This window comes from Capricornis sumatraensis, chromosome 1, assembly GCF_032405125.1.
Source record: "Capricornis sumatraensis isolate serow.1 chromosome 1, serow.2, whole genome shotgun sequence".
Classification (NCBI taxonomy): Eukaryota; Metazoa; Chordata; class Mammalia; order Artiodactyla; family Bovidae; genus Capricornis; species Capricornis sumatraensis.
In genome coordinates this window covers 134,781,887-134,803,698 of record NC_091069.1, presented here as the reverse complement: position 1 = coordinate 134,803,698, position 21,812 = coordinate 134,781,887, and positions in this window count along the sequence as shown.

Genomic DNA, 21,812 nt, shown 5'->3' with positions numbered 1-21,812 from the left:
TGAAGAAGGCTGAGCACCGAAGAATTGATGCTTTTGAACTGTGGTGTTGGAGAAGACTCTTGAGAGTCCCTTGGACTGCAAGGAGATCCAACCAGTCCATTCTGAAGGAGATCAGCGCTGGGATTTATTTGGAAGGAATGATGCTGAAGCTGAAACTCCAGTACTTTGGCCACCTCATGCGAAGAGTTGACTCATTGGAAAAGACTCTGATGCTGGGAGGGATTGAGGGCAGGAGGAAAAGGGGACGACCGAGGATGAGATGGCTGGATGGCATCACCGACTCGATGGATGTGAGTTTGAGTGAACTCTGGGAGTTGGTGATGGACAGGGAGGCCAGGCATGCTGCGATTCATGGGGTTGCAAAGAGTTGAACATGACCGAGTGACTGAACTGAACTGAAGATGAAGGGAAACTTTAAATATTGGGAAGCATAAGACTTCATCTTAGTGCTTTCAGAACACATCATACATTGAAATAATAAGTAAATTATGCAAGAGACGCAAGCAGGCATGGGTTCAATCCCCCGATCAGGAAGATCTCCTGGAGGAGAACATGGCAAACCACTCTAGTATTCTTGCCTGGAGAATCCCATAGACAGAGGAACCTGGCAGGCTATAGTCCATAGGGTGACAAAGAGTCAGACATGACTGAAGCAACTGAACTTTCACACAACCCTTATATAGATGCCTTTGCTTCTATTCAAGGAATGATGCTAAAGCTGAAACTCCAGTACTTCAGCCACCTTATGCGAAGAGTTGACTCATTGGAAAAGACTCTGATGCTGGGAGGGATTGGGGGCAGGAGGAAAAGGGGACGACCGAGGATGAGATGGCTCGATGGCATCACTGACTCGATGGACGTGAGTTTGAGTGAACTCCGGGAGTTAGTGACGGACAGGGAGGCCTGGCGTGCTGCAATTCATGGGGTCTCAAAGAGTCGGACATGACTGAGTGACTGAATTGAACTGGACTGAATTTGCTTCTATTAATAATTATATTATTGTCACCACATAATTAAATAAATGAGGCCGAATACACGCATGACTTGCTTCCTAACCTCTTCATAAGTCATTTATAGCACCTGTTCAGAAAGGCCTATGCTCATTTGAACCAAAAACCTATTTCTCAAGACAAGACCTTCTACCCTTTCCTCAGTTTATTTTTTTCCATAGACTTCTTGCTATCTCATATATCAGTACTATTTTTTACTTCTATATTTTTGCTTGCAGTTATCCCCACAACTAGAAGGGTGTTTTTTTTTTTTTGTTTGTTTGTTTGTTTTTTTTTAGTTTTTAACATTAATGAGACTGGTCAATGTCTTTCCCTTTCCTTCTCTCTGCAGTGAGGTGGTTAGTACATTTAAAGTTGTGTCTGTAATATTCTCTGATTGCAGTTCCAGTTAGCATATCATGTTGGTGCCTTACTTTCCCCATTGATATGTTGCATTAACTTTATTGACAAAATACAAAAAATGTACCTTTTTTAGAATTACAATTCTGATTTCCTATACAATGAAAACATGATATCATAGAACCTCATTTTAAAGCAATTTCTCTAAATCACATTTAGATCACTACACAGTGAGTTCTCAGAAGTCTTGTTACCATCATGTGAATTGCTATTTGCTACTCTATTTCAAAAATGATAATTTTATATAATTAATTTTCAGTAATGAAGCTACTGAATTAATAGAAGCTACTGATTTAACAGAATTAACTTCAAAAAGTAAATAATTTTCATCACTTAATTCACACATAAGTATAAAACAAGTTTATATTTGTATAAGCAATACTTCTGATATTTTTGTTTAACAGGATAAAATTATGAATACATACCTGGACTTATTGGATTTTTGGTAGTATAAATCAATGCCTTTGCAAAAAATAGGTTGCAGCAAAATTATGGGTGCAGCAAGCCCAAAAAAGAGCCACATAACCTTATTTTATTAACATGCACATTCATTAAATATTAAATAATTTAACACAGATGAGCAGTTCACAGAATGTTAAATAGCTATGCTGTTTCTCCACTCATTTCAATTTTATTGGTTCTCCCTCAAAAGTAAAGCTTAAAGAATAATATAGTATTGTTTATTGTCCATCTTTTCTACAGTTTTCCCATAAGATAACAGATGCATCAAAGAGGAATATGCAAGGAAAAAGAAAATCTATACCTTTCATCCCATGTTTAATGAATGATTTCCAAAGTATTTTAAGACTTTGTGAAATTCCTGCTTGACTAAATTTGAAGAAAATAGACCATTTTATTGTGTGGACAAATGAGATTCACCCTTTTGCAGAATATTATACCTTCCAAATTGTATAATTATCTGTAATCTTGTTTATGTTTCAAGCGTCATCAATTTTTTTGTCATAGATCAAAATATTTCCTTCAAATTGTATTTCTAATTTGGTCTTGCTTTCAATGTTTTATCGACAATAGAGTATACATTTTTTCTATCATGTTTCTTCTTCTCCCTTAGCACTTACAATAGCCATCATCAGGTCCTTGTACTTCATCCATAAGCAAAATATTCTACAAACTCTTTTTCTTTCCTTAGTTTAGCTGTATTATTTCATATCTTGTTTATTCTTAATATTCTTTTGTTTGTATATTCAAAACCATTATACACATTTCAAAATATAACTTGAGTCAGTCTTTTAGTTCTTTGGTAATTCCTTTAAGATGAATCATCTGTTTAAATAAAATAATAATAAATAATCTATTTAAACAATAAAAATAGATAATAAAGACATTTCTGTATTTAAGGAAAGAGAAGTTGTATCTAAACTCTGGCACATGGCACATTTTCCTCTTTATCCTCTCCATATCATTTTAATACTTCAAGCCCACCCTTCAGTGTCTTTAAAAGCCATATGGGAAAAAAATTAAGATGGAGTTCCAGCAGTAGAAAACAAATCAATATTACATATTTATAAATGGAGACGTCGCTGTATAAAACATTGCAGTTACTTTCTGACTTCATTTGGAATATAAATTTAAACATTAATTAGATCATATTCTTGAAAACCTCATACTACTATCCTTATTTCACCCTCTATTTCTTTTATAAGTACTAGAAAATTCGTTTTGTTTTCCCACTACTCATTACCACAGAATATAATTAGACTCATCTTCACTATTTGAAGAAAATGTTCATCATAATAACATTTTCTACCATTTTGCTGAATAACATAATATTTTTTCTACCAGCTAGCTGAATCTGTATTTCTGTTTTCATATGGTTCATCCTACTCTTCAATCAAATTTCAATTGAACACAATTTTCTATTTCTTATTTTGAGTAATTTTTTAAGTCAATCCTCATCACCTGTAACACGCTTTTCTGGTCTCAATCCTTAGATTTAGTGCAAGACAATAGCCTGTGGATATCAGAGTGGGAATACAATAACAATCTGGACGTTTGTTGATTTTGTTACTTTACTAAAATAACTAACATAGGATTTTAAACATTTTTTATTGTGCAAGTCAGATGATTCTGTCAATAATGATGATACTGGTGGTGAAGAAGAGCTATATTATGCATTTATTAGCGAATCAACTGGAAATGAGAGTTTAAGAGATTTCTTCAACATGGATTCTAGAGAGTAGTTGGATTGATTAAAAAAAAATTAAAGGAGACTGATTTCTTGAATAGATAATAGAAATAATAGTCTTGAAAAGGCAATCGGGAGGATGAGTTGTAATGAAGCATTGTAGAATACACTTTAAAGTTGTCTACACTTTCCAGTACATTGAAGAAGCTGAAGTTGAACAGTTCTATGAAGACCTACAAGACCTTCTAGAACTAACACCCCAAAAAGATGTCATTTTCATCATAGGGGACTGGAATGCAAAGTAGGAAGTCAAGAAACACCTAGAGTAAGAGGCAAATTTGGCCTTGGAGTACAGAATGAAGCAGGACAAAGGCTAATAGAGTTAAGGAAAGTTATGACCAACCTAGACAGCATATTAAAAAGCAGAGACATCATTTTGTCAACAAAGGTCCATCTAGTCAAGGCTATGGTTTTTCCAGTGGTCATGTATGGATGTGAGAGTTGGACTATAAACAAAGCTGAGCACCAAAGAATTGATGCTTTTGAACTGTGGTGTTGGAGAAAACTCTTGAGAGTCCCTTGGACTGCAAGAAGATCCAACCAGTCCATCCTAAAGGCGATCAGTCCTGGGTGTTCATTGGAAGGACTAATGTTGAAGCTGAAACTCCAATACTTTGTCCACCTGATGCGAAGAGCTGACTCATTTGAAAAGACCCTGATGCTGGGAAAGATTGAGGATGGGAGGAGAGAGGGATGACAGAGGATGAGATGGTTGGATGGCATCACCAACTCAAAGGACATGGTGTGCTGCGGTTCATGGGATTGCAAAGAGTCGGACACGACTGAGCGAATGAACTGAACTGAACTGAACTGAACACTTGAAAGGATTTCAAAGAAAGCAATATTCTCACAAGCCAATACTGGATTCGAATACAATTTTATTTGAACACATATCATGAAGTTTAGCAGACTCAGTGCAAGAAGCTGTAGGAGTCAAAAGGGATGGAATTTTGAATACAATAAGAAACGTAAAAGAAGCAAGAGAGACAAAAGTCTGGGTGATGATAAATGATGAAGTTTAGATTTCAGATGCTTAGTTAAAACTATGGAAAGCACTGTAGAATTATTTCTTCCATTTTCTTAGGGGAAGTTGGCCTATTTCCTGGGATTTTTTTTTTTTTTTTAAGTTGTGAAGCAAGATGAACTGTGACTTGAGTGAGAAAAGGTGAGATAGAAGCAAACTTAAGCTTTGTGGATCTCTTTTATGAGTGCCTGTAAAGGTGTTAGCTGGCGACATTTTCTAACTGCTTGCATTTGGAGCTCTGAAAGTAGAGCTTTAACTATGTACAGATTTTTTTCGATCTCCTTTATCTACCTGAAGGCTAATTTTGTTAAATGCTAGGTGGTCAAGACTATCTTCTTTTTCAAATATTTCTGCCAAACATGTTGGAAAAGAAAAGGATGGGAAGTTGTTATGTATCTATCTCCATATAGCTCTCTCACATAACTCTCTTTAGGAGAGAAAATGAGAAAGTGGATCTATCTTTTGCTCAGGGTGGGGCAAAAAAGTTTTTAGGTTTGTATTTTTCACTTTTTATTACCTTACTTGTTCAGCCTCCTCCTAACTCTTTCTGTTTGGTATGTTTCAGTTATCAATCTCTGTTTTCTCTTATTTCTCTAAGAGGACATTTTCTCTTCCAGGCTCCTGCATTTGTCCGTGCTCTTCCCTCTGATGACAGGCCACTATCCATTCCTTCTCTTCTCCACTTCATCACCATTCTAACTCCTATTCAACTTGAAATCTGAAAAAGAAACTGTTATTTCTCCAGAATAGGCTTCCTAAGAAATTCAAGTTGCTTTGACATTTGGCCTCATGGTCCTCTAAACAAATACCAATCTGTAATTAAATATATGTCTGCATCACACACTAGGCTATAAGTTCAATGAATTAAAGCATCACCTATTTGTGTGCATATAATTCAGTTACTTTTATACTTTCATCACTTGGAATACTAGCTGACCAAAATAGCAAACAATTATTTAGCATATGTAAATCAAATAATATCAACCAATAGTTTTAAATGCTGAGCATACTAGAGTGACTACACTTCTTAAAATTCATCCCAAAGAAATTATTAAAGATGGATCAAATATTCAGAAGAATGAATTCACAGCACTTTTATAAAAGAAAATAATTTGAATACATATTCAAGTTAAAAAGCAGGGGGTTGGATAAATACATTTTTTAAGTCATAAAGTGAAATGTCAAACAAGCAATATGTTGTTGGAGACTACATGTTAGTTATTTCAAAACATATCTACCATTTGTCTGTCTGTCTTTCCATCCCTCTACCTATTATCTTCTATAGCAGTTATAAGCTAAATATAAGTATTGAGTTATCCTTGTACTTCTTAAATTTCCTAACCCTTCAATGATATTAAAAGGGGAGTAAAATATGGTTTAAAGCAATGAGATTCAGACCATACTAACTACTCTTTATTAACTATAATTTAGAAGTGTTCCTTGTAAATAATCTTCATTCTTTAAAGTTGACAACATGTTTGCTTAGGTAAGGAATAACATATTTTATTCTCTGAAATCTCAACTGTGGTTATTATACATTTGGCCTAAATAAATAGTATACTGAATATGTACACAACAGCAAATTTGAAGATGCATAACATTGGAGAGCAAGATTTCCTAAAGGTTTTAATACATCTGAATGAGATGGTTTTCTTTAATTAAATTTGGCAATAACAGTAAAATATCAGTGTCTACCTTATTATAATTAATGTGTTGTGAGTAACTGTAAAATAGAAATGTTGTAGAAAGGACAGCTAAGCCTGTCAGTAATAAATCAACCCTTTAAGAGAAATGCTCTACACTTCACGGTTGAGAACTAGAGAGGTTTCAGGCTCATACCACACTCTTTACGTAGGGAGGTTCAATCTTGATATTTTTTCTTTTTCATGTTTTGTTTTAATACTGAAAACATCAAGTGCTTTCCTGAGTGAGGAGAGCAGTTTTAAATATCTGTTGTTAGATGAGGTTATTCCATGAAGGTGACAGTCATTTATGGAGTGTAAGCATCTATGTAGGGGGTATGTTGGAAAGATTATTGTCTCAACTTGATTCTTTGTGAACCTGTCTGGTTTTTCTACAATACCTTTGAGTTAATACTTTCAAAGTCCTAGTTAAAATGCAAATATGCAATCTGAGATAAATACAAGCTACAAAATACATTTTCATTCATTAGCATGTTAACCCAAATCAGCTTGTCTGATTAATCAACATTTATACTTTATAACCTTTCAGGTGTATAAAATAAGATGTCATTTTAAAAATTGTATTGAAAAAGTTGCCTCAAAATATATATAATGAGATTTCTATCTTTGAAAGTTTTCAATAAAGTGTTCATTAGTGCTCTGTTTTCCTCACTTCTTTACTCTCAGGAGCCTCAAAGTTAGAAGGAAATTAATTATCACCATGTATTATATTAAGTGCTTTGCTAGCACGGAATAACTGGTTTACAAAACATGCCCCACTGCAAAATAGGCTTTATAGTTTGCATTGTACAAAGAAGGTATAAGCATAGGTAAGGTATGGTTGTGGTGGTGCTCATGGTGGTGGTTTAGTCACTCAGTTGTTTCAGACTCCTGCGACCTCTTGGGCCATAGTCCACCAGGTTCCTCTGTCCATGTGATTTTCTAGCCAAGAATACTGAAGTGGGTTGCCATTTTCTTCTCCAGGGGAATCTTTCTGTCCCAGGGATCATATCCACATCTCCTGCATTGCAAGTGGATTCTTTACCACTGAGCCACCAGAGAAGCCCAAGGTAAATCAGACTCAGCTATAAATTAATGAATTAAAAAGTTGTATGTCTAACTTTAAACATCTTTCTGAAATTTTCTAATGCTAGTAATTTAGAAAGGAAATTAAAGTTTTACTACCTTATTCTATGCTTCAATAATCTAAAATGATTAATAAACACTAAATATATAATGTGTGTACCACATTTATGGTACAATATATATGATTTTGCTGTTTTAAAATAACATCATTTGGTCCAACCTTAATTTTAGGGAAAAACATTGCTGTAAAATCTCACAAAGAATATCCAAAACATAGTTTCAGAATGCACTCAAGGTGATAAGCCCTTGAAAAGATCATAATGTGCTTATTCTGCAAAGATAAAGTGAAGTAAACATGATTATCTATAACAAGTTTAACCAATGATGAGTGTATGCTCACATAGAGTGCCCTGACATAACTGCAAGATAACATTTTTAAAAAGAACCAATAAAATCTAAGATTGTGATAGTATCAAAAATTCAGTTGATAAAAAAGTTTCACTTTTTTGTAAACTCTGCCTGATTTTGCACATTAAATATTAGATGATTTTTTTTATCCCATTAAGTTTACTTTTGAAATATATTTTAAAAGGGAACAGTTATTAAACTATGGCATTATATATATATATATATATATATATATATATATAATAAATCCTAATTAAAGATTATTAGATATTATCCAACCAAGGTATAAATTAGATCTAAATACATATTTGTGTCTAATATATTTTATTTAGGTAATAAATGCATGTTTAGGAGACATATAAATCCATATATACATGCTGCTGCTGCTGCTAAGTTGCTTCATTGTGTCTGACTCTGTGCGACCCCATAGACGGCAGCCCACTAGGCTCCCCTTTCCCTGGGATTCTCCAGGCAAGAACACTGAAGTGAGTTGCCATTCCCTTCTCCAATGCATGAAAGTGAAAAGTGAAAATGAAGTCGCTCAGTCCTGCCCAACTCTTAGTGACCCCATGGACTGCAGCCTACCAGGCTCCTCCATCTAGGGGATTTCCAGGCAAGAGTGCTGGAGTGGGGTGCCATTGCCTTCTCCACCATATATACATATATCTCTATATATCTATATAATTTAGGTTATAGACTTTAATATGTCTTTTGGCAATTGATGCCAAATATTGGTATCTGCTAGTGTTTGTTAAAATATGCAAAGGTAAAAAAATTTTTTTTCAATGTAATATTTTTGTTTGTATTCTCATATGTTGTAGGACATCACTAGTAAATTAGACCTGAGAATATTAGCACTATTTCAAAGGATTTTTTTTTTCTTAGTGTAGTTAGTGGGTATATACAAGTTCATAAGGTAATAGTCAGAAATCAGTGTATATTTTTAATACTATTTTACAATATAGCTTTTAAATAAAGTATTTAAAACTTTTAAAAATTATTTTAAGGATTACTGGGATGTCAGCTTCTGACCAACATGGAGTAACAGGCACTGCTCTGCTAGAAATATCCTCAAACCAAATCACTTTGTAAAATACTAGATAAAAGGCATTGAAGGACAATGATTCCTGAATGATGAATAACAAAAGAAGTAAGCTCTCCCTTTCCCCTAGATTTCAGTCTTGGGAAAATATTTAGGCTGTGATGTGGTGGTTTAGTTGCTAAGTTGTGACTGACTATGGCAACCCCATGGACTGTTGCCCATCAGGCTCCTCTGTGCATGGAGTTCTCCAGGCAAGAATATGGGAGTGGGTTGCCATTTCCTTCTCTAGGGTATCTTCCTGATCCAGGGATCAAAACCAGGTATCTTGTGTTGCAAGCAATGTCTTTACCAGCTGAGCCCCCAGGGAAGCCCTAGTCTATGATGTAATGAGACCAAATCAAGGTAGAGTGCCTCACCTGGAAGACAGTACTACATGTTTGGGGAGACATGGGGGCTGGAGTTTGCAGATCAGAATACTGGCAAGGGGAGGGCTGGGTAGAAGAGGAACTCTAGAGTTTGCAGAGGGTCCTTTTCAACACAGTACTCTGCTATTGAGTACTGACCCGCAAATAAATGTTAATATCTAATCATGGCTGGAGATATGAGCACTGGAAGAATTGCAGAACTCACATAAGGCTTGGAAGAGTATCTTGCCTCCAGCCAAACTAGGTACCTCCTGTGATACTGTGATTTATAGAAGTTATTTATATATGGTCTTCATTCTCATTTCTGGCATAGAATGCCTAAAAATTGTTGCAATTTCTTAAGTGATGAGAGTGACAGAGTTGTCTTTTATTTATTTATTTATTTATTTTATATTAATAAGGTGACTTTTGAAAAGCACCTAAAAGACTGGTTTGATTTCCTCTGGAGCCAATCATGTGATTAGAGGTTTGGAACGTAAGTCCCACCACCAACTTCTGGGAAAGGGAGAGGAGCCCAGAGGTTGACTGTCACTAATGGTTAATGAATTAATCAACTATGCCTATTGCCTGAAGCGTCCATAAAACCCTAAAAGGATGAGTTTTATGGGTTTTCCTTTTCCCTAAAAAGAAAGCTTCTGGGTTGCTGAACATGTGGAGGTGCAGAGACTGTGGCAAGCCTGAAGAATACCTCAAAGCTCAGTGCCCTTTCCCTATACCTTGCCTTATATATCTGTTCCATTTGGCTGTTCATGATTTATATCTGTCTATAATAAATTGGTAACTTAGTGACTCAAATGTTTGTCTGAGTTCTGTAAACTTCTCCAGCAGTTTAATCAAAACAAAGGAGGGGTCCTAGGAACTTCTGATTTATAATCATTTGGTTAGAAGCACAGAGCTTGTGATCAGTATCTGAAGTGAGGATGGAGGGCAGTGTTGTAGGACTGAACTTTTCACCCGTGATGTCTGATGCTGCCAGACATCTGGTAAATAGTGCCAGAATTGACATGAATTGTAGGACACCCAGCTAGACTCTCAAAAACTGCTCCTTGGTGTGGGAAAAAACCCTGAACTTCCTCCTGCCAACACATACATTGGCACATTAGAACTGGTCCCAGGAATCCAAAAGGATCTCAAGATTCATAAGGCTTTGGGTAAAATGTTCAGAAGGATCTTGCTAGTTAAAGGAGAATACTGGTTGACACTGACAACTGAATGTTGAGTTAGAAATGCAGAATCTTGGCCCCACCCAGATTTACTGAAACAGATTATTCATTTTTAACAAATTCTACAGGTGATTGATATACATGTTAAAATTTGGAAGGCACAGGATTATGCAATATTACCTTTGATTCAGTAGATGGTGAAGTCCATTAGGATGACATACCTAACATATTCACTTTTATCTTACGTATTAATAAGTGAATTTGCTCAATAAATCATCTGAAATTAGTGTCACGTTTAACAGCTATTTTAAAGGGATATGGGGCAAAGTATGAGAGGAAAAGGGAGGTATGGGAGATTGTTTACCAATAGCAAATGCATTAAACAATAAGAGAATGAAATTATGGGTGATAGGAAATAACAATAAAATTTGGAGTTTAAGGTGAGAATTATTTAATCCTTTCAGATGGCTTCAGATTATTTCCTTAACCTTTGTTCAGTCTTGGAGACATGGATCATTTTTTATATGCAGCATCTAGTTGTACATTAAAAATCCCTATATTATGGGAAGTGCTAAGTAAATGCTTGCTATATGAAGGGATACCAAGTTTTTATACTTCTAATTATTTCAGGTTTATTGCAGCAAGAACCACACCATAATTTTGATCTAGTATTACCAATCAATTTCAATTATTAAATGATAAATTTTGCACTGATTGAGCCAGTTAGTAATTGGAAATTTTGAATCTCATGGAGTCCACTAGACATGGATAAGCTTTGCTGATATTTTCATATACTAAGATGAAAGTGTGAAGTCGCTCAGTCATGTCCGACTCTGTGACCCCATGGACTATAGCCTACCAGGCTCTACCGTCCTTGGGATTTTTCAGGCAAGAGTACTGGAGTGGGTTGTCATTTCCTTCTCCAGGGGATTTTCCCGACCCAGGGATCGATCCCGGGTCTCTGATCGAACCCAGGTCTCCCGAATTGCAGGCAGATGCTTTTCCCTCTAAGGCATCAGGGAAGCACTAAGATGAAAGATAAAAAACAAATCACTTCAGGATCTATGATGCAGTTAACATTTATAAGCTGCAAAACACTCATTTTCCACTCATAATAAATTTCTGAAAACTGTGCTCATGACAACAGTCCTCTAGTATTTTCTAAGTAATTAATGCTCATGATAACAGTCCTCTAGCATTTTCTAAGATTGACATGCATAGTTAATCTTTTAAAAACTATCTATCCTATTTTAATTGCCTTGAGGATGAGATTATGTGGGATACTACACAGCATAAATCTCATCTTGAAATTTTGCATATGCTGTTTTAGTTACTTTGCAAGCATAACAACTATTTCTTTATGAAGGAGCAGGAGAAGGCAATGGCACCCCACTTCAGTACTCTTGCCTGGAAAATCCCATGGACGGAGGAGCCTGGTAGGCTCCAGTCCATGGGGTCGCTAAGAGTCGGGCACGACTGAGCGACTTCATTTTCACTTTTCACTTTCATGCATTGGAGAAGGAAATGGCAACCCACTCCAGTATTGTTCCCTGGAGAATCCCAGAGACAGAGGAGCCTAGTGGGCTGCCGTCTATGGGGTCGCACAGAGTCGCACACGACTGAAGCGTCTTAGCAGCAGCAGCAGCAGTGTTAGCTAAATATTGCAAGGCAAGTAGCATATTATATATAGAAAAGCAGCAATTCTAGACACATGGTGAGTTGTTTAACAATTATTTATTGAAGGAGTAAATGCATTCAATATTTGTATTAATAAATGTATAACCCATGAAGGTAAGTTAGTGTGTAAAGGAAGAAAACACAATAATAGATTTCTGTGGATCCATAAGATTTTAAGTGGATAATTTGATATGAAATAAGTGGCATATTTAATAAATGACAATTTATACTGTTTTTTATTTGATATATGTATTAATCAGGCTTCTCTGGTGGTAAATCAGGCTTCTCTTAGCTGGTAAAGAACCTGCTTGCAATGCTGGAGACTGGGGTTCAATCCCTGGGTTGGGAGGATCTGCTAGAGAAGGGAATGACTATCCACTTCAGTATTCTGGCCTGGAGAATTGCAAGGGGGTCGCAAAGAGTCAGACACAACTGAGTGACTCTCACTTTCACTTTCTGTATTAATCAGTATCTCAGCTACAATCATAAAATATTCTATGTTTGCTAATTCGTACACCTAAAATTTCAATAATTTTGTACTAAATTTTGACGTAATTATCAGCCTGGTTGTTTTTTTTTCCCCCACTGAAATTTTGTCCCTTATATATTATGTTACAATTTTCTCAACTGCTAGTAAGATACTTAATGCCTTTAGCCATTATTTAGTAGCAATGAATTCTCTCCTAGGCTCTATTCTAAGTATGTGGCTGGTAATACATAATACACAATCAAAATATGGCAAAAAATACTAGTGCATTTCTCAAAATTATTGCATTTTCTAAAATACCCTAAAACCAGGTCATGATGCTTGAGTAGAATTCAGACAGGATTTAGAATCTTATATTTATTACACACGTGTATTTTCTAACATGTATATTGCACATATAGAGTTCATAGAAAATTTAAGTTGCTACACAGAGACTAAAGAAAAAAAAAGGAAAGACATATTCCAATTGGAGGTGAGGAATACATTTTATTGAGTGTTTTGTCCATAGTGGTTTCCATTTAGATCAATACAGTCTTTGTCAAATGTATTTCTTTTACTGAAAAAATTATAAAGACTTCTTTTCTTTTTCTATGAGACCGCAACATTTCCTTGCTACCTACTATCACTGCAGTTATTTTTTTAATTTGCTCTCTTAATGTTTTTAGTTATGTAAGATTTTAAAATTACCTTGTTCTTCACTCCCAATTCATTTTTTTTTTTTTTTCAGTTATGGCTAATGGTCAAATTTACTGATAACTAGCTAGTGGAAAACTGATCCCTAAGATAATCAAAGTCAAAAATAATATGTTTGTCATGTTTAAGAGATGAGATAGTTATTCAAAGTGCTGCCTATTGTGAAAAGAAAATAAAAACAGTCAATATTGATAAGAGAGTTTTCTAAAATGGAACTGCTAGGCCACTGAGGAAGTGTTACTCATGCACTTCTTAGCCAGGATGGAAACTGAACTTTGACCACTTATTGTCTTAATTCAGGCAGCCAGAATATCTGCTCAATGTTCCAGAAACTCAAGGTACTACTTATCAGATCGTTACCCTAAAATAACTCACAATATATCCTGTTAGGACAAACATGTCTTTTATTGAATCAGGTCAATCATAATTCTTGTCAGACAACTTTAACAACCTTATGGTTTTTGCCTTTATAAACCGTTGACTCTTCCTTGGAACACTCTTTGGGTTTTATCTGAATCTGTATCTCCAAAATCACAATTTCCAAGACTCCAAATAAACTCTTCTCCAATCTGCGTTTCTTGATCAACATTATAATGCTGTGATACAGTAAGAAAAATGTATTCGGTCTTCATCATGTCCCTGATTCCTTGCAAGGAGCTCATAAAACACTTGTAGTCCTGAGTAACAAGGAAGAGGGGAACATCTTTTGTTATTTGCAATAAGCTCCTTTCAAACTTAACTGAGCATATCTAATAAAATGACCCTTGAAGGACCCCTGGATAGCTTTGGGATGGTTGAAGGAGGAACCAGCCAAGTGAGTAGAGAACTGGAACTTTTAGCCACATGCTCTGACCTCAATGAAGAAAGCGGCACTGGAGACTGAGCTAATAGTCAGTCATGCCTACACCATGGAACCTCAATACTCTAAACAGCATGGGTTCAAGTAGCTTCCAGAAGTGGCATCCTTTATTGAAACGGAAGCTCCTATCTCAATACCCTACCAAACATCTTCCTTCATACTACTTCCTCTGGCCATTCATTTGTGTGCTTTATAGTATTGTTTATAATAAACTGATGTGCATTTCGGTGTGGGTGGGTGTGTGGGTGTGTGTGTGTGTGTGTGGGTGTGTGTGTGTGCATGCTCAGTCACGTCTGACTCTTTGAGACCCAACAGGCTGTATCCTGCCAGACTCCTCTGTCTATATGATTTCACAGGCAATAATACTGGAGTGGGTTTCCATTTCCTTCTTCAGGAGATCCTCTCAACCCAAGGATAGAACCTGTGTCTCCTATATCTCCTGCATTGGCAGGTGGATTCTTTACCACTGAGACAAGGGGTAGTAGGAAGTAAATTTCTCCTGAGATCAGTGAGCCTTTCTAGCAAACCCTGATGAAGGAGTTTTGACACCACCTGCTTTATAGCCAATAGGCCAGAAGAAATGAGAGATCTGAGACTTGTGACTGACTCCTGAAGTGGACATGGTCTTGTGGAATCGAGCCCTTAACCTGTGGAATCTTTGACTCTTGGTAGTTAGCATCAAGATTGGATTGGCTTTTTTAGGACACACAGTTGGTATATGAAGAGAGTTGAAGAACTACTTGGTGAGAAAAAAGTACATATTTGGTGTCAAACATGGTTGTAATTGCAAAGAGATCTTACTACCCTAAAGTTTATTAGCTCTAAATCACTATTACATAAATGTCATAAACAAATATTGGTTTGCAGTAGGGCTAGTAGTAGGGTTAGTAAGTCTTGAACCTTAGAAGGACATGTGCTCATCTTCTCCCATAAGGACACCAAAATTGCAACTCACTGGTGAACAACCATTGACAGGAGAAAGTTGGATCCTGCTAAAAAAAAAATACCCCATGTCCAAGGGTGTTTTGTACCCTAATAAGACAGTAGGAGGGGTGAAATTGCATTTAGAATCAAACTTTGTACTCACCAGAGACACTCAGAGGATGCAAGCAAAACCTTGTGTACATCAGGACCCAGGGAAAGGATCAGTGACCCCCACAGAAGACAGAGCCAGACCCACCTTTGAGAGTTAAGTGTCTCCTGCAGAGGCACAGCTCAGCAGTAGCCTGCCAGGGGGACAGGGATTCTGGCTCCAGCAGACCTAGGAGGAGGAGTGTATGGTATAAGTCCTCTTGGAGGAGGTTGCCATTAGCCCCATTGTAGAGCCTGGCACACTAAGTGCAGGTGGCTGCAACCAGCACACTAAGCGCAGGTGGCTGTGACCAGCACACTAAGCATGGCCGAGCGGAGCTACCCCACATCCGAGGTCAGTGGCAGAAGCTGCGAGGACCCCATGCCCGAAGGGCGGCAGCCAAGAGGAGTTACCCCGTGTCTGAGGCCAGGGGCGATGGCCAGGAGGAGCCACCCCACGCCAGAGGCCAGGAGCAGCAGCCGGGAGGAGCAACCCCATGTCCAAGGAACAGTGGCTAGAGGAGCTATCCCACACTGAAGGTCAGGAAGGGCAGTGGTGAGGAGATACCCCTTGTCCAAGGTAAGAGAAACCCAAGTAGGATGTTAGGTGTGGCAAGGGGCATCAGAGGGCAGACACACTGAAACCATATTCACAGAAAACTAGTCAATCTAATCACACTAGGACCACAGCCTTGTATAACTCAATGAAACTAAGCCATGCCCTTGGGGCAACCCAAGACAGGCAGGTCACGGTGGAGAGGTTTGACAGAATGAGGTCTACTGGAGAAGGGAATGGCAAACCACTTCAGTATTCTAGCCTTGAGAACCCCATGAACAGTAAGAAAAGGCACAATGATAAGATACTGAAAGAGGAGCTCCCCGCCAGGTCAGTAGGTGCCCAATATGCTACTGGAGATCAGTGGAGAAACAATTCCAGAAAGAATGAAGAGACGGAGCAAAAGCAAAAACAATACCCAGTTATGGATGTGACTGGTGATGGAAGCAAGCTCTGATCCTGTAAGAGCAATATTGCATAGGAACCTGGAATGTTAGGTCCATGAATCAAGTCAAATTGGATGTGGTCAAACAGGAGATGGCAAGAGTGAACGTTGACATTTTAGGAATCAGCAAACTAAAATGGACTAGAATGGGTGAATTTAACTCATTTAACCATTATATCTACTACTGTGGGCAAGAATTCCTTAGAAGAAATGGAGTAGCCATCATAGTCAACAAAAGGGTCCAAAATGCAGTGCATGAATGCAGTTTCAAAATTGACAGAATGATCTCTGTTAATTTCCAAGGGAAACCATTCAGTATCATGGTAATACAAGTCTATGGGCTGACCAGTAATGCTGAGGAAGCAGAAGTTGGATGATTCTATGAAGACCTACATGACCTTTTATAACTAACACTCCAAAAAGATGTCCTTTTCATTATAGGGGACTGGAATGCAAAAGTAGGAAGTCAAGAAACACCGGGAAAACAGGCAAATCAGGCCTTGGAATGCGAAATGAAGCAAGGCAAAGACTAATAGAGTTTTGCCAAGAAAATGCACTGGTCATAGCAAACACCCTCTTCCAACAACACAAGAGAAGACTCTACACATGGACATCACCAGGTGGTCAACACCAAAACCAGATTGATTATATTCTATGCAGCCAAAGATGGAGAAGCTCTATACAGTTAACAAAAACAAGACCAGGAGCTGACTGTGGCTCAGATTATGAACTCCTTATTACCAAATTCAGACTGAAATTGAAGAAAGTAGGGAAAACCGCTACCATTCAGGTATGACCTAAATCAAATCCCTTATGATTATACAGTGGAAGTGAGAAATAGATTGAAGGGTCTGGATCTGATAGATAGAGTGCCTGATGAACTATGGAATGAGGTTCATGACATTGTACAGGAGACAGGGATCAAGACCATCCCCATGGAATAGAAATGCAAAAAAGCAAAATGGCTATCTGGGGAGGCCTTATAAATAGCTGTGAAAAGAAGATAAGCAGAAAGCAAAGGAGAAAAGGAAAGATATAAGCATCTGAATGCAGAGTTCCAGAGAATAGCAAGAAGAGATAAGAAAGCCTTCTTCAGCCATCAATGCGAAGAAATAGAGGAAACCAACAGAATGGGAAAGACTACAGATCTGTTCAAGACAATTAGAGATACCGAGGGAACATTTCATGCAAAGATGGGCTCAATAAAGGACAGAAATGGTATGGACCTAACAGAAGCAAAAGATATTAAGAAGAGGTGGAAAGAATACACAGAGGAACTGTACAAAAAAGATCTTCACTACCCGGATAATCACGATGGTGTGATCACTCATCTAGAGCCAGACATCATGGAAGTCTGAGTGAACTCTGGGAGATGGTGATGGACAGGGAGGCCTGGAGTGCTGCAATTCATGGGGTCTCAAAGAGTCAGACACGACCGAGTGCCTGAACTGAACTGAACAGAGCCACTGATCAGACAACCCAGAAACAGGAGAAATCTTATACCAAAGAAATTCTACAGTTCAGTTCAGTTCAGCCGCTCAGTTGTGTCCGACTCTTTGTGACTCCATGGACTGTAGCACACAAGGTCTCCTTGTCCATCACCAACTCCTGGAGTTTACTCAAACTCATGTCCTTTGAATCGGTGATGCCATCCAACCGTCTCATCCTCTGTGGTCCCCTTCTCCTCCCACCTTCAATCTTTCCCAGCATCAGGGTCTTTTCAAATGTCAGTTCTCTGCATCAGGTATTCTTACACTGTTCAAAAGAAGTTCTTGCACTGTTGAAAAAGTTCTAGGACCCACAGCAGATTTCTCAACCTGAGAATCTGACAAAGGGACTGAGAATCCCCAGGGAATTTAACTTTGAAGGCAGTGGGATTTGATTACAGAACTTCTGCAGCACTGAGGAAACAGATTCTTGGAGGGCACAAACAAAACCCTGTGCGAAACAAGGACCCGGGGGAAAGGAGTAGTGACCCCACAAGAGCCAGATTTCCATGTGAGTGTCCAGGAGTCTCCAGCAGAGACTTGACTCCATAGTGGCCCATGGTGGAGTCAGGAACACTGAATACAGCAGTTTTGGGAGCTGTGGCTTGCTGTTATAATATCTTGAAAGAGGTCACCATTACCACCATCACCCCTACCATAGTTTGGCCTCAGGCCAAACTACAGGGAGGGAATCCATTCACACCAGTAAGCCAAAAATTAGATTCAAGGATTACTGAGCATGGCCCTGCATAGAGAGCAAGACCCAGTTTCCCCAATAGCCAGTTTCTCCCATCTATTAAAAAACCGAAGATGTTACTTTAGGGACAAAGGTCAGTATAGTCAAAGCTATGGCTTTTCCAGTGGTATGTATGAGGAGAAAGGGATGACAGAGGATGAAATAGTTGGATGGCATCACTGACGCTATGGCCATAAGTTTGATCAAGCTCGGGGAGTTAGTGATAGACAGGGAACCCTGTTGTGCTGCAGTGTGTGGGGTCGCAAAGTCAGACACAACTGAGTGACTGAATTGAAACAAGTTCCTCCCATCAGGAAGCTTCCGCAAGTCTCTTTTCCTCATCCATCAGAGGGCAGACAGAATGAAAACCACAATCACAGAAAAATAATCAAACTGATCAAATGGATCACAGCCTTGTTTAACAATGAAACTATGAGTCATGGTGGAGAGTTCTGACAAAACATGGTCCATTGGACAAGGGAATGGCAAACCACTTCAGCATTTTTGCCTTGAGAACCCGGTGAATGGTATGAAAAGACAAAAATATATGACACTTAAAGATGAACTTCCCAGGTCAGTAGGTGCTCAATATGCCACTGGAGAAGAGTGTAGAAATAGCTCCAAAAGAAATAAAGAGGCTGAGCCAAATTGGAAACAGTGCACAAGTGTGGATGTCTCTGGTGGTGAAAGTAAGGTGCGCTGCTGTGAAGAACAATATTGCATAGGAACCTGGAAGGTTAGGTCCATGAATCAAGGCTAATGGAAGTGGGTAAAAAGGAGATAATAAGCGTGAACATCTACATGTGATGATTAGTGAACTAAAATGGACTGGAATGAGTGAGTGAGTGAAGTCACTCAGTCTTGTCTGACTCTTTGGGACCCAGTGGACTGTAGCCTGCCAGGCTCCTCTATCCATGGAATTCTCCAGGCAAGAATACTGAAGTGGGTTGCCATTCCATTCTCCAGGGGGTCTTCCCGACCCAGGGATGGAACCCAGGTCTCCCACGTTGCAGACAGATTCTTTATCATCTGAGCCACCAAGGAAGACCAAAATGGTGGACTGGAATGGGTGAATTTAATTCAGATGACCATTATATCTACTCTTATAGGCAAGAATGCATCAGAAGAAATGGAATAGCCCTAATAGTCAACAAAAGAGAAATACAGTACCTTGGGTCCAATCTCAAAAATGGCAGAATGATTTTAGTTCATTTCCAAGGTAAACCATTCAGTATCTCTACAAGAACTAACACAAAATAGAGATGTCCTTTTCATTACAGGATTTGGAATACAAAAATAGGAAGTCAAGAGATATCTAGAGTAACAAGCAAGTTTGGCTTTGGATTACAAAATGAAGCAGAAAAGGCTAACAGAATTTTGCCAAGACAACACCCTGGTCATAGAAAACACCCTCTTCAACAACACAATAGAAGACTCTACACATGGACATCACCAGATGGTCAATACGAAATCAGATTGATTATATTCTTTGCAACCAAAGATGGAGAAGCTCTATACAATCAACAAAAAAAAAGACTGGGAGCTGACTGTGGCTCAGATTGTGAACTCCTTATTGGCAAATTCAGACCAATTGAAGAAAGTAGGGAAAACCACTAGCCCATTCAGGTGTGACCTAAATCAAATCTCTTATGGCTATACATTGGATGTGACAAATAGATTCAAGGCATTAGATCTGATAGACAGAGTGCCTGAAGAACTATGGACAGAGGTTCATAATAACATTGTACAAGGAGTGGTGATCAAAACTGTGCCCAAGAGAAAGAAATCCAAAAGGACAAAATGGTTGTCTGAGGAGGCCTTATAAAGAAAAGTGAGCTGAGAAAAGAAAAGTGAAAGGCAAAGGAGAAAAGGAAAGATATACCAGTCTGAATGCAGAGTTTCAAAGACCAGCAAGGAGAAATAACAAAGCCTTCCTAAGTGATCTGTGCAAACAAAACTGAATGGAAATGACTAGAAATCTCTTCACGAAAATCACAGGTACCAAGGAAACATTTCACGCAAAGATGGGTACAATAAAGGACAGAAATGGTCTTAACAGAAGCAGAAGGTGTTAAGACAAAATATCAATAATAGAGAGGTGAACTATACAAAAATGATCTTTTTGACCAAGATAGCCAGATAACCACGATGGTGTGAGCCAGACATCCTGGAGTGTAAAGTCAAGTGGGCCTAAGGATGCATCACTACAAACAAAGCTAGTGGAGGTAATGGAATTCCAGCTGAGCCATTTCAAATCCTTAAAGATGATGCTGTGAAATTGCTGCACTCAATATGCAGGCAAATTTAGAAAACTAAGCAGTGGCCACAGGACTGGAAAAGTCAGTTTTCATTCCAATCCCAAAGAAAGGCCAAAGAATGTTCACATTACCATACAATTGCACTCATCTCTCACGTTAGCAAAGACATGTTCAAAATTCTCCATGCTAGGCTTCACCAGTACATGAACTGGGAACTTCCATATGTCCAAGCTGGGATAAGAAAAGGCAGAGGAACTGGAGATTAAATTTGCAACGTCTGTTGGATCATAGAAAAAGCAAAAGGATTCCAGAAAAACATCTGCTTCAGCTTCACTGACTACCCTAAATTCTTTGACTCTGTGGATCACAACAAACTGTGGAAAATTCTTAAAGAGATGGGAATGTCAGACCACCTGACCTGCCTTCTAACAAAACTGTATGCAGGTCAAGAAGCACCAGTTAGAACTGGACATGGAACAACAGACTGGTTCCAGATTGGGAAAGAGTATGTCAAGGCTGCATATTGTCAGGCTGCTTAACTTATATGCAGAGTACATCATGTGAAATGCCAGGCTGGATGAAGCACTAGGTGGAATCAAGATTGCTGGAAGAAATATCAATAACCTCAGATATACAGATGACACCATCCATGTGGCAAAAATTGAAGAGTAACTAAAGAGTCTCTTGATTAAGGCAAAAGAGGAGAGTGAAAAAGCTGGCTTAAAACTCAATATTCAAAAAATGAAGATCATGACGTATGGTCCCCTCACTTCACAGCAAATAGACGGGGAATCAATGGCAACAGCGACAGCTTTTATTTTGGGGGGTGCCAAAATTAGTGCATATGGTGACTGCAGCCAAGAAATTAAAAGATGCTTGCTCTTTAGAAGAAAAGCTATGACAAACCTAGACAGCATAGTAAAAAGCAGAGACATTACTTTGCTGACAAAGGTACGTATAGTCAAAGCTATAGTTTTTCAAGGAATCATGTACGGATGTGAGAGTTGGACCATAATGAAAACTGAGTGCCAAAGATCTGATGCTTTTAAAATGTGGTGTTGGGAAATAATCATGAGTGTCCCTTGGACTGCAAGGAGA